At 37.0% G+C, this 14,379-nt stretch overlaps 1 protein-coding gene across 1 annotated transcript in view; it reads right to left on the bottom strand.

The window, feature by feature from the left end:
• The window catches only part of LOC128204686 (up-regulator of cell proliferation-like), a 38,986-nt gene extending 32,901 nt beyond the window's left edge, over positions 1-6,085 (bottom strand). The window contains exon 1 of the mRNA XM_052906088.1: positions 5,978-6,085. The gene's annotated coding sequence lies outside the window, so the exon portion shown is untranslated. The remainder of the gene's footprint in view (positions 1-5,977) is intronic.
• Between the last annotated feature and the right edge of the window lie 8,294 nt (positions 6,086-14,379).

Below are 14,379 nucleotides of genomic sequence, written 5' to 3'. Positions count from 1 at the left end.
AAATCAAGTTGTTGCATACTCTCCATATCACATGCCATCGAGTCGACCTCTACCGCATTATTTGCAGATCGAAAATCTGAGGAATTTAACGGTTCCGACACAAATAAATTTCAACAGGCGATTCCCAATCATACGGCAAATATGACAGGTAATGGCGTTCAATACACTGAGCCAATTACTACTCCAATCATCAAACAAATAAAGAGGTCAATATTTAAAGATATTTGGAGAAACAAACTTATCGACCTCTCTACATTTCATCCTTCTTTTGCTTCATCTTATTCAAATATATAAGATATTAAACTATTTCATACTGCTTATGGCGTAATCCTCCTTTCAACAACAGCCCTCTCAGTCTTCGCGTTCCCCTCATCCATCCTATCATACCTCGCCCTAATCGTGCATCAATAAGTTCCATGAAAAGACTCGCAAGAATTTATACAAAACAACATCTTGTGACAATGTCAAATGCTATATGTGGTTTCTGCAAGGGGTCACATGCAGCCTAAAAATGCAAATTTTCAAGCAAACAAGACACTGTCGAAGTACCATGATACACTATAAACTTTTCAATCGGTCAAACACATGTTGTCCCATCTACACCACAGGCAAACACTTCACTATGCCCAGTTCAGGCTTGTTGCGCTATTTATACAAGCGTCACTTTTCAACGGCCACATTTGATGCATTGTTTCGGCCTACCGGTCACCACCATTATAAATAATTCATTTCTTTGTATTTATTTAATATTTTCTTAGTCTCGTTTTGCCTTTCTTTCCGCATTAGCGAAGCTACGCTTACAAACGGCAACAACATCTCCATTTCTAATATCCAATAACTTCGCCATCTGCAATCAACAGCTTACAAAAATACTTTCGTACGTCCGCTCTACCAATGACCTCTAAAGTTAAAAAATATTCTACTGCACCATTCTTTCTAACTTGTACGGTTCGTCCAACTATTTCATATTCGCCTTGAGCTTGATCTGACGGTTCTTTGTAGCAGATCTACCCATAACATCATCAAGCACATTGAATGCCATTACCAACTGCTACACCACTACACTTCTATTCATAAAAAATACGACACCGACGGTTTAAAGCCGCAGTGGTACTTCCATCCATGTTTTACTGCTGGTATTCAAAAGTAGCATTGCAACCATTTTGCCGACGGTTTAAGACAGCGGTCTTTTTCATTCATGTTCATTGATGCAGTTCTTAGCATTAAACTAGTTTAATGACCTTCAACAGTGCAAAAGTCATTTGACGGACAAAAACATAAAAAAAAACATTTTTTATTCGGCATTCCCTCGGGTCGGATTTTTATATCCGTACCGGAAACACATATTATATTATAAGGCTTTATAGAGATTGCAGCAATTTTAAGAAAGATATTTGCAATTTTTAACCAGAAAATGAATTATATCCCCTATTTTCCATTATGTTATTGAATATCTTTCTTATTTGTGAATATCTTTCTTTTCTTATTTAAGAATATATAACCAAGAACAAAGATATTGTTAATTATGTAGTTTTGGTATTTTAACACAAAAAAATAGTTATATTATTGTGGTTTTTAACCATGTCAGTAGCTTCCTCATAAAGTATTGCCTCATCCAATCACTTTTTAGCTTGTTCTCAAGTGACACTGAACAGCCAATCGTTGTTTTTGTTATCCATGAATGATGGAAATTTAGCGTAAGGCGAAAGCCTAAGTTTTTGCAAAACCACTGCCACCATTTCCATAACCGTACGATTTATTATCTGCCAGTTTACAACGTCAAGGAATAAACCGATATTACTGTTTTCGTTTAAAAGTGCTTTATTTTGATGGTAAAACACTGTGTTTTCTACCATGTTCTTTCTTCATATTTTCTCACCGTATGCATCTTGTTTCTTTTCTTGTCACAAATTATGTCAGGCCTTATTTTCCACAATATAACATATTTCTAGACGGGCGGATTGGTTCATCAAAATATGAATTTCGTGAATGTTATTATGCACTTGATTTTGATTCTTGTTTCATTTAACGATATTTCGTAAAATCATTTTCATGGCATTAATAATGCCATATTTCCTTTCAAGCTTATGTTACGTTTTCCCTTTATCCGTACTAGTTCAACTGGCCTGTGACTTATTACCTTGACCGCGGACAATACATAAATAACAAGAGATGTTTGTCAAACATTATGCCCCCCCCCCCCCCCCTGAGCGCCATGTTGTCAGGATTATATGGACAATTGAATGAAATATGCATGGACCGAAATGACAGCTGATTTGTTGCCGTTAAGGCAGTTTTAAGATTATGACCGTTAAAGTGTGAGGATAGAGTGTGTTATGACCATGACCTTTGACTCTATGAACTCAAAATCCAAAGTCATCAGCTGGTCACCAGCAACCTAAATGTCAAGTTCGAGGGCCATGGGTGCAGGCATTGTCAAGTTATCACACAGACAAGTTTTTTCAAGGTCACTGTGACCTTGACCTTTGACCCAATGACCCCATAAATCATAAGGGGTCATCTACAAGTCAGATGCAACTCCAAGTCAAGTTTGAAGGCCATGGGTTCAGGCATTGTTGAGTTATCACTCGGACAACCTTTTACCATTCAAGGTGACTGTGACCTTGACCTTTTGCCAGATGACCCCCAAAAACAAAAGGGGTCATGTACTGGTCAGGTCCAATTCCAAGTCAAGTTTGAGGGCCATGGGTGCAGGCATTGTCAAGTTATCACACGGAAAACCTTTAACCATTCAAGGTGACTGTGACCTTGACCTTCGGCCCGATGACCCCCCAAAACAATAGGGGTCTTCTACTGGTCAGGCCCAACCTCCAATTCAATTATGAGGGCCATGGGTGCAGGCATTGTCGAATTACCACTCGGACAACCTTTTACCATTTAAGGTGACTGTGACCTTGACCTTTGGCCCGATGACCCCCAAAAACAATAGGGGTCATCTACTGGTCAGGCCCAACCTCCAATTCAATTATGAGGGCCATGGGTGCCGGCATTGTTCAGTTATCACTCGGACAACCTTTTACCATTCAAGGTCACTGTGACCTTGACTTTTGACCCGATGAGCCCCAAAAACAAGAGGGGTCAGCTACTAGTCAGGCCCAACCTCCAAGTCAAGTTTGAGGGCCATGGGTGCAGGCATTGTCAAGTTATCACTCGGACGACCTTTTACCATTCAAGGTCACTGTGACCTTGATCTTTGGCCTGATGACCCCCCAGAACAATAGGGGTCATCTACTGGTCAGGCCCAACCTCCATGTCAAGTTTGAGGGCCATGGGTGCAGGCATTGTTGAGTTATCACTCGGACAAGCTTTAAAATTATTTTACCATTAAATTAGGTCACTGTGACCTTGACCTTTGACCCGGTGACCCCCAAAATCAATAGGGGTCATCTACTGGTCAGGCCCAACCATCATGTGAAGTTTGATGACCATACGTCCAGGAATTGTTGAGTTATCACTCAGACAAACTTTGGTCTACCGACGGACCGACCGACCGACCGACCGACTACCGACATGCCTGTGCAAAGCAATATACCCCTCTTCTTCGAAGGGGGGCATAATTAAATATAACGTTGTACAGAAAAAGAATGCCTAATTCAGGATGTGCCCGGACTAAGGTCTCTTCTTTTTCTGTATAACGTTAAAAATATACATTAACAAGAGATGTTTGTCAAACATTATGCCCCCCCCCCGAGCGCCATGATGTCAGGATTATATGGACAATTAAATGAAATATGCATGGACCGAAATGACAGCTGATTTGTTGCTGGTTTAAGATTATGACCATTAAAGTGTGAGGATAAAGTGTGTTATGACCGTCATGACCTTTGACTCTATGAACTCAAAATCCAGAGTCATCAGCTGGTCACCAGAAACCTAAATGTCAAGTTTGAGGGCCATGGGTGCAGGCATTGTCAAGTTATCACAAGACAAGTTTTGTTCGTTCAAGGTCACTGTGACCTTGACCTTTGACCCGATGACCCCTTAAATCATAAGGGGTCATCTACAAGTCAGATGCAACTCCAAGTCAAGTTTGAAGGCCATGGGTTCAGGCATTGTTGAGTTATCACTCGGACAACCTTTTACCATTCAAGATTACTGTGACATTGACCTTTGGCTCTATGAATCCTAAAATCAATAAGGGTGATCTACTGGTCAGGCTTAACATCCATGTCAAGTTTAATGATCATAGGTTCAGGCATTGTTGAGATATCAGTGGGGGAAGATTTGTCAACTTTTTTGCGTTAAAGGTTACTGTGACATTGACCTTGGCCTGATGACCCCCAAAGTCGATAAGGGTCATCTACTGGGCAGGCCCAACCTTCATGTCAAGTTTGATGACCATAGGTCCAAGAATTGTCGAGTTTGCTTTCAAGGTCACTGTGACCTAGACCTTTGACCACATAACCCCGAATAGGGGTCATCAACTGGTCAGGCCCAACCTCCATGTCAGGTTTGATGACCATAGGTCCAAGAATTGTCGAGTTTGCTTTCAAGGTCACTGTGACCTTGACCTTTGACCCCTAAAATCAATAGGGGTCATCTACTGGTCAGGCCCAACCTCCAAGTCAAGTTTGAGGACCATGGATGCAGGCATTATCGAGTTATCACTCGGACAACCTTTTACCATTCAAGATCACTGTGACCTTGACCTTTGGCCCAATGACCCCTAAAATTAATAGGGACAATCTTCTGGCCAGGCTCAACCTCCATATCAAGTTTGAGGGCCATGGGTGCAGGCATTGTCAAGTTATCACTCGGATAACATTTTACCATTCCAGGTCACTGTGACCTTGACCTTTGGCCCAATGACCCCTTAAATCAATATGGACCATCTTCTGGCCAGGCCCAACCTCCAAGTCAAGTTTGAGGGCCATGGGTGCAGGCATTGTTAAGTTATCACTCGGACAACCTTTTATCATTCCAGGTCACTGTGACCTTGACCTTTGGCCAGATGACCCCCCAAAACCAAAGGGGTCATCTCCTGGTCAGGCCAATTCTCCAAGTCAGGTTTGAGGGCCATGGGTGCAGGCATTGTTGAGTTATCGATCGGACAACCTTTTACCATTCAAGGTCACTGTGACCTTGACCTTTGGCCCAATGACCCCAAAAAACAATAGGGGTCATCTACTGGTCAGGCCCAACCTCCAAGTCAAGTTTGAGGGCCATGGATGCAGGTATTGTTGAGTTATCACTCGAACAACCTTTTACCATTCAAGGTCACTGTGACCTTGACCTTTGACCCATTGAGCCCAAAAAACAATAGGGGTCAGCTACTGGTCAGGCCCAACCTCCACGTCAAGTTTGAGGGCCATGGGTGCAGGCATTGTCACCTTATCACTCGGACAACCTTTTACCTTTCAAGGTCACTGTGACCTTGACCTTTGGCCTGATGACCCCCAAAAACAATAGGGGTCATCTACTAGTCTGGCCCAACCTCCATGTCAAGTTTGAGGGCCATGGGTGCAGGCATTGTTGAGTTATCACTCGGACAAGCTTTAAAATTATTTTACCATTAAAGGTCACTGTGACCTTGACTTTTGACCCGATGACCCCCAAAATCAATAGGGGTCATCTACTGGTCAGGCCCAACCTTCATGTGAAGTTTGATGACCATACGTCCAGGAATTGTTCAGTTATCACTCGGACAAGCTTTGGTCTACCGACGGACCGACCGACCGACCGACCGACATACCGACATGCCTGTGCAAAGCAATATACCCCTCTTCTTCCAAGGGGGGCATAATTATTAGCGAAAATGTTAATAAAATGGAAACAAAAATGGAAAATAGAATTAATAAATCGCAGCATTGAAAGCCTCTTCCAGTCTGCAAAAGACATGTTGCTGCCTTTTTTGTATACGTCAAGTTTGCGTTGATTACCATTTCGAAATACAACTTTGTATGACATCATAGTATTGCCTTGCACGAAACGTTTTACAGAATACAAAGTTACTGACCTTCAATTGATCTCTCTCATATGTTTGATAAAATAAATTTAATACATTTCTAAATAAAAGTTAATAATATATTCAATATTCCAAACTTAAAACAAATCACCTTGTTATTTACATGCTCTTTTCTCAAATGATTACCTAAACCGATTTATACGAGTAGGTCTAGGTACGACGTTCTATGGATCTCTATATCTCATTCCTTCTGATAATGCATTATGTACAATTTAATTATTGATCGTGTCTATTGTTGTGATATCAAAGGCAATAATGCAAAATATAAAGACAAAGCAATCAACTAAGTGCCTAGGTGGACGAGGTTAATACATGAATTGAAAGATAAAACCCTGATTAGGTTACAAAGCATTTCAATGTGATAGTGTCAGCGTAGTTTTATGTACGCACTATATAAAGTCAGATTCTGCATCTGATTTTAAAAGGCATTTTTGAAGGTAATATTTTTAAAACTTGAGAATTAGAGGTTATATGCACAGGTAAAACTATTAACCAGTCTTATAAAAGCAGAATAAATTAGAGCATGTCGACGAAATTGTATTGAAGGCTCTACTTTCTGGAATGTATTAGTTAGCCGTTTAATGCCTCATTTCCGCCCACTCAAGTAACTCGTATCTCGACTTTCATACAAGTACAAAACAATGGACGATAAGTTAGTTCCTTATTCCTCATTCCTTTCTCGAATAAAGAATAGGGAACTAGTTCCTTATTCCTTATTCAAAATAAATAATTGTAGATATGCATACAATCTCTTCTTTGTTATGTGTTCGTATTTTCATAACAATTAAACAACTGTGTGAATAAAGTAATGCACGAAAAAAATCGAATAAGGAATAAGGAACTAGTTTCTTCATTATTGAACATGAAATTATACCCTCATCTGACTTTTTGTACCGTTATATTGGAATAATACACATGTATGTAACAACATCTCATGCATATGTTTTTTTATACATAACATCCCTTTGTTAAGTTATGTTCACCACTTTTCATATATGATTTTTCACTGCTATAAACTTTGTAAATTTAAAGCCGAAACGTATTGTATTGTATTAGTATGAGTTATAAGAGACTAAAACACACACAAAAATCTAAATAGATCTAAAATCGATGCATATACACAACACATAGTATTGCACACATATCGGATACCATATATCTATTTACAAGTAAGAAACAAGAAACCAATGCTAATCTTGTTTTAAAACTAAGTTAAATCAAACAAAATAAAATACTGAAAAACATTAAAGCGCATAATCGTGCCAACTTAAGAAATGTGTGTAAAATCGATTATCACCCCGGGAAGACCGTAGATGAACTGATAAGCATTTATTTCTAGCTATATATACATAAAATACCACAATAATTTATGTTTAAAAAAACAACAGCATTACTTACACAAATAAAACATCCTATAATTAAGAATATCGTTGCAGGTTTTGGCACTAAGTCTTGACAACATGTTATTTGCTAAAATATAAGACAACTTATCTATATCGGACATACTTTGAAATACTGGATTGATTGTGTTCGCCTTTTTCTAATAATGGCATTCGTATATTATTATACATCCTACAATAGAAAAACACATGCATTTCTGATTCAATAGAGTTGCAAAAAGGGCAGGGGCAAGTTTTTCATAGGGGCTACCCCGCATATTAATTTACTTAACGCTGCCCTATGTTATGGTGGCATAATCAATTTACAATAATTTTCAACAGAATAATTAATTTTATACTTGCAATAGTTTCTTAACTTATTTCAACCCCTTCCACGTATACCTTCTGGTCTTTTTATATAGAATCGAGCCAATCATTGACATACGCTGAACATCATTTTATCATATAATTGGCTAACAACGGTGGAATTTGATACATTGTCATTCATACTAGTATATATATCTAAGTCAAGCCTTATCATTTATTCATTTACGTAATAAAACCAAGATTTGAATGTACTACATGCTTTGTTGTTTGCCCAAAGTGCTATTCGTTTATTGATACGTGTCTCAGGTGTATTACACAACCTAGACCAATATTCGACTATAGACTTCCACTGACGGATAATCGGTGGTACCCATGCCATTTCGCCTAAAACAGCATCATTAGGTGTGTATTTCCCAACGTCGAGAGAGAAACGCATGGCTCTATAATGCACGGCGTTGATGCAGGAAAACGATTAGATGCAGCGTAACTTTTAATCGGCCAAACAACAGAGTCATATAATTTAGTATATGCGTCATACGGCATACCACCAACGATTTTACATTTAGCAATGAGAAGCCCTAGCGCATGAGCAACGGCTTTTTCAGTCACATTGTAATCAAGAAATTCATTCATAACAATGCCAAGGTCATTATACTTATCGACTGCAAATAAACGGTCATTGCCACATATAAAGTTGAAATGTGTACGTTGTACAGATTGAGGACGAAAGTAAACTACATTACCCTTTGTTGTATTAATAGTCATGTCATTAGTATTACACCAATCCGCTAAAGCATTTAAAAGTACTTGTAAATCAGATTCGCTTGAAGCTAGGAGAACAATGTCATCTGCATATAATAAAACACATATTTTCTCATCCCCAATAGAAATGCCAAAATCTGAACTTTTTAGGTACTTAACTAAGTCATCTAAAAATAGATTAAACAATAATGGCGTCAGGATGTAACCATGTCGTAGGCCACTAGAAACATTGAACCAGTATGCACATAGAGAGTTAACACGTACTCAGGAACTGACGGGGAATATAGCGACATATCAGCCTTAAACATTTTACCAGATAAACCCATTCCAAATAATCTTGTCCACAACTTATCTCTATTAATAAAATCATAAGCTTTTTTAAAATCAATAAAAGCTGTAAATGTAGAAAGTTTGCGTTTTATCCTTGTATCAATAATGCTAGTAAGACTAGAGATTTGGTCTATTGTACTACTGTTTTTGTGAAAACCGCCCTGTTCGTCTTCTAATAACCTTTTTATTTTCAACTCAATAACCAAGCCGATCATTTAACACAGTACAAAAAAAATTATACACCGAGGAAGCAAGACTAATTCCTCGATATGATGACGGATCTCTAGGGTCCGCACTTGATGACTTAGGTATTGGGTTAACTATACACTTATTTCAAATACTTGGCACCGTACTAGAATTGAAACAAATGTTAAATAAGGAATGCATGAACAACATTGCAGAATCATTTTTTAAAGCTTCACAATATATATTGTCCCCACCAATGGCTTTAGCAGTTTTAGCTTTATCTACAGCCTTTTCACTTCCATAACAGATGTATTTGCATTAAATGAAAAATGAGCATCATCTCTTAGAGTATTAGTGCTAAGCGCAGGGACATCATAATTATGCGTATTGAACAAGGTACTAAAACTTGATTTCCATTTATCAAGTACAACGTTAACATCATGACATAAAGAACCATCATCAAGTTTAATTTTCATTGGAATACGTTTCTTCCTTTCTTGGTTAATTCCTATTTTACCAAAATATTTTCAAAATCTGTCATTATTTGAAACAGCCTCGTTTAAAATTCCATTTTGCATATTGTACCAGTTGAATCGTTTAGCTCTCTGAACCTCTCTGTCAAAACATTTTCTAGCAGAAATATAATCAGTCTTTAATACACATGATTCACTTTTACTAACATAGCCAAGCCAAGTTTTCTCCGCAGTACACATATTACACCATAAATCAGACAATTTCTGACTCCACCAAGGTTTGCCTGGTCTATGCTTTTTGTTACAATTACTAGTACCATAGCTTATCTTAACAGACTTATATGGAAGCTTACTATACATACAGTCCTTAATTAAATCACACCATTCACAATATAACGTATCGATATCACATTGCCGTTGCATACCTTTCTCTAACTTGTAAATTAATGCATTTAACTTACAAAGCGTTTCATGGTCACCCATAAAGTTACATGAAATTTTATCAAAATCAAATTTATCAAAAGTATTTGACGTATTTTCTGAACAAGAATCAACCCGCTCTTCAACACTATCACAAATTATATTCCATCTCAGAAGATTGTAACCGTGTATTTAATAGCTTAAAACGCAAAAATATTAAATGGTTGGTGAGTGCTTAAAGATTAAGTGTGATCTACTATTGCGTAATAAGGTAAAAAATATAATGTTTTCTGCACCTTTCTTTGAAAATAGAACTCGATATCTTTCATAAGAACCATTGTTTTCGACATTTATTCAACCTTTTTAATACTTTTTAACATTTCTATAATTGTGGTGAATCTTATTTGGGAGTAAGAGTACATCGGTAACTTTAGCCTCTTTAGGTCAATATGACGAATGTCAATATCATAGTTGCAAGCGTAATTCTCGAATTCACCTCTTATGCATATAAAAAGCAGACATAAATAGCAATGTTGTTTCTCAAATTGAGGCACTTGAAGAAATAAACAGTGGTAGTCTATGCCCCCGGCAGTTGTCAGACAATGGGCACAACGCTAAATAACAAAATATGTGTATGAAATATAAATAAAAACACGTTGTATACTCCAAAATACACCATTTTACACTGACAATTGTTCTTATGGGAGGACCCCGCCACCACTTTTTTTCAACATTTCGACGATGTTGAAAGTATAAAAACTTCACTGTGGACAAGAACTTACGTTCACTGAAATATATTTACAAATGTTTAGGTAATCTAACATGTCCAGATGGGGTGGGCATAGCTTGACTGTTTTTATAAAAATAAAATAATGATAATGCGTGCATGTGTCACAACTCGTGTTTAAATTACTCTCATAAAATTATTAACGCACGTTATTCTGATTCTGCATCGAACAAAAACTGCATAAAACTTTCATGCCAGACATAAAAGGTGTTTAAAGATAGCCGCAAGCCGTGGAAAAAAGGTGCAAAAACTCAATATAAAATAGCTGACACAGGTACAAGAAAGGTAAACGTTGACTTAAAACACAGTTTCTAGTCACGCACATGTTTAGTTTCACTTTGTAAACAAGCAATCGTTCAGCTTATACATTCAATGGGCCGAATTCAGAACAACCACTCTCACTCACACTCATTCAGTTAATCCTCTGTAATCACATAACGGCCCAGATATTTTCGAGCAAAAAGTATTTCCGTATTCACAGGTGTGAGTGAGACTCAAGTGTTTTGCGTGAGTGGGACATTTGTGAGTGCCACTTGAACCGCTCTCGAGGATTGGTTGTGAATACGAATTGAATGAGTGTGAATGATAAAAGTACATGACAAGTAGAAAAGATGAAATATATCAGATATTTGGAACAAATAAGTGACACCCTCGTTCCCAGACAATATTTAAGAGACCTGGATAATCCATTGAAGTTCATGTACTTCAATAACGTGGCCATCCATAAAAAAATCAAATTTTCAAAGGATGCGCAAATCATATATGTGTTTTGTTTCGTAATGATCTTGAACGCCCAGCAAAGTTGATGGTTGCAATTCATCGATGGCTGCAAAGACAGGCGGCTAAATGTACGCGAAGTTAGCGGCCTAGCGGCGTGAAGTTGGCGGACTAGCGGCCTAAATTTGTTCTCTATTTGAAGGTTATTGTTTATTCGTTTATTGGGAAATATGATTGATCAATGTTTTTTACTCGTACATTAACATAGCGGCCTTAATTTTGTTTCTAATTCAAAGCATTTATATATGAGTTATCTTTTAAAACAATGCTAAAATAATTGTTTTTATATGCAAAATTCATCACGCTGAAGCGATTTTTTTTTCAAAAAGTCGATCAAGCAGTCCAGTGGCCTAGCGGCCTAAACTTCCCCAAAACTCAATCCAGCAGCCCATAAAAAAGAGGAAATGCTGATATTCGCTAAAGGATGTTGATTTATGAATAGAAACATTTAATTTATCATTGTTTTAGAAAAGAACGCATATAAAATGCTTTGGAATAGGAAACTTTTTTACGCCGCTAGTCACATGAAGCAGCTAGGCCATTTCAGAACGTGGTCAGGGAATTGATATGTATTTTCCAGCCTACATTCGGTTGGGTTATTATTATTATTATTATTATTATTATTATTATTATTATTATTATTATTATTATAAGAAGTAGCAGCAGCAGCAGCAGCACCACCACCACCACCACCACCACCATCATCATATCATCATCATCATCATCATCATCATCATCATTATTATCATTATTATTGTTATTATAATTATTATTGTTATTATTATTATTATTATTATTATTATTATTATTATCATCAGCATTATCATCATCTTCATCCATTTTCCCCTACATTTCTTTAGTTGTGTTTTACTCCGAGGTGTAATTTCCATATTGTATAATGTAAACACCACCACAGTCAAACAGATAATCCAATATAAGCATGTAAACATACATGTATATAAACTGTATTGGTCACTTGATGAAGTGGAGTGTTAGCGAGGCATGTGAATACGAACAGATCACTTGAGTGTCACTCCTCTTATTTCACTCAAGTGATCACTTGAGTGTCCCTTACGGGAATGTGGTTGGAATGTGAGTGAAAGTGGATGTTCTGAATTCGGCCCAATAACGTTTTCGTTAAGGCCTCTATTAACAAAGGTTAAAAATCGAGAAAAGCTAAGCCGTCTGGCCTCAGTGTTTGCATATCTATATTGCGATGAAAGTGATTTAAACTTACTTAACAGGTCAAATTATCCTTCAAAAATACTAAAATACTTAAACAAACCGCCATTTTGTTCCGCATTTAACATTTTTCTCACTCAAAATTCCGCAAAATAATAAACGTTAGACATTCTGCAAGGGAGGAATCTTTTTTCCTGATATTGAATGGAGTGCTTGTATATTTTGGTGATTGACTTAATTTTTTTGGCAAATAATGTGCCATGGAGTGGGTTTTTTTTCTTAACAGGAATAAACCCCGCCTTCGAAAGGCATCCATCTGAATGACAAAAACATATTTTAACAGTTTTCTTACCTTTTTTGCAAAGATAAACAATACTTAAGCTATTAAACAAAAAGGGACATTTCTAAGAACATATGTTGAATCATACTTGAATTGTGTGCCTCTTTATACCTGGAAATACAGAATTAGAATAACGACGATCATATGCAATATAGTAATACTAAAGTTAGTTTCAATGGAACCTAAAATGCGCCAAGCAGTCTGGTAGATTGGTATACTTTTAAAAGATCGAAAATGATATTAATTAAGTAAATATTTAAAAATGAGTTCATGCAATTGCTTTAGTTTCTTCACAATTCGCTTCCTACTAAATTATAATTCATGAGCATCATAACCTATTCATTGCCACCACAACGTTCACAAAATTAACCTAAGTGCGCCAAGTAAAGTTCTACGTTAAAAATGCGTAACCAAGCAAACTTTTATCAATAAAAAGCTTCAAACATGTGGAAAAGTTGCCAAAACAGGTACGATAACACTTTTCATTAAAAATCCAGATTTTTACGTTGTCAGTAATACGCTCTAGCAAGTTATGCAAGCTCTAGACGACAATTTTCAATGCATAACAAAATGTTATAGCTTCATTGATTGCCCGCTGTGTGTTTTCTCTAACCTTCTTTATATTAAGTTTAACAAAGTGACTTTTTGTATGATTCAGAATTTCAAAACTCTCAATATTTAGTTTAGTTCTTATTATATTAATAAATAAAAAATAACAAATAATCGCGCTAATCTCGTGGTGGCATATAGGTAGCATCCGCAACACTATTTATATTGTGGCCACAACTCAGTAACTTGTTGCAATGACTTAGTAGCTTGTGGCCACAACTCAGTAGCTTGTGGCCACGACTTAGTAGCTTGTGGCCACGACTTAGTAACTTGTGGCCACGACTAAGTTTATACAATCCAAACAGTCGTTTCATCTTTGCCGCTTTTTTTGCAATAAAACAGTACCCCTGGTACTAAAATGCCATTTGTATCCAGCAATAGGGAATATCATTCGACAACGATGCTTTGCGAATGGATTGAGCATTAGATATGAGTTATCATTCATGTCCAAAAACCATGACTCGCCACCATGGCAGCGTCCCATTTTTCTTCATATTGCTACCATCAGGACTAAATAAGGCCGGTTTGTACAGGCGAAATACCCGGGGTTTCCATAGTACCTTACTATAACCGGTAAAAACCATAAAGAGTCATAGCTGAAACAGCTGTTTTGATTGGCTAAACTACATTGTGAACACTTGAATTTTAAGTGAATGGTTTTACTTAATGAGTAACAACAAGTTTACTGGAAACTAGTGCTTTGTTTGATTTCAAACTTTGTCATTGATCATGAAATGAAAAATGGTACTAACTATTTGGAAAGTTACCAACAAAATTACTTTGTTGAAAAACAACAGAGAGAAATAGCAAATGGAACTGCA

The sequence above is a fragment of the Mya arenaria genome, chromosome 2 (assembly GCF_026914265.1).
Source record: "Mya arenaria isolate MELC-2E11 chromosome 2, ASM2691426v1".
Classification (NCBI taxonomy): Eukaryota; Metazoa; Mollusca; class Bivalvia; order Myida; family Myidae; genus Mya; species Mya arenaria.
The sequence above is the reverse complement of the archived record's forward strand: the minus strand, read 5'-3'. Positions and strand labels throughout refer to the sequence as shown.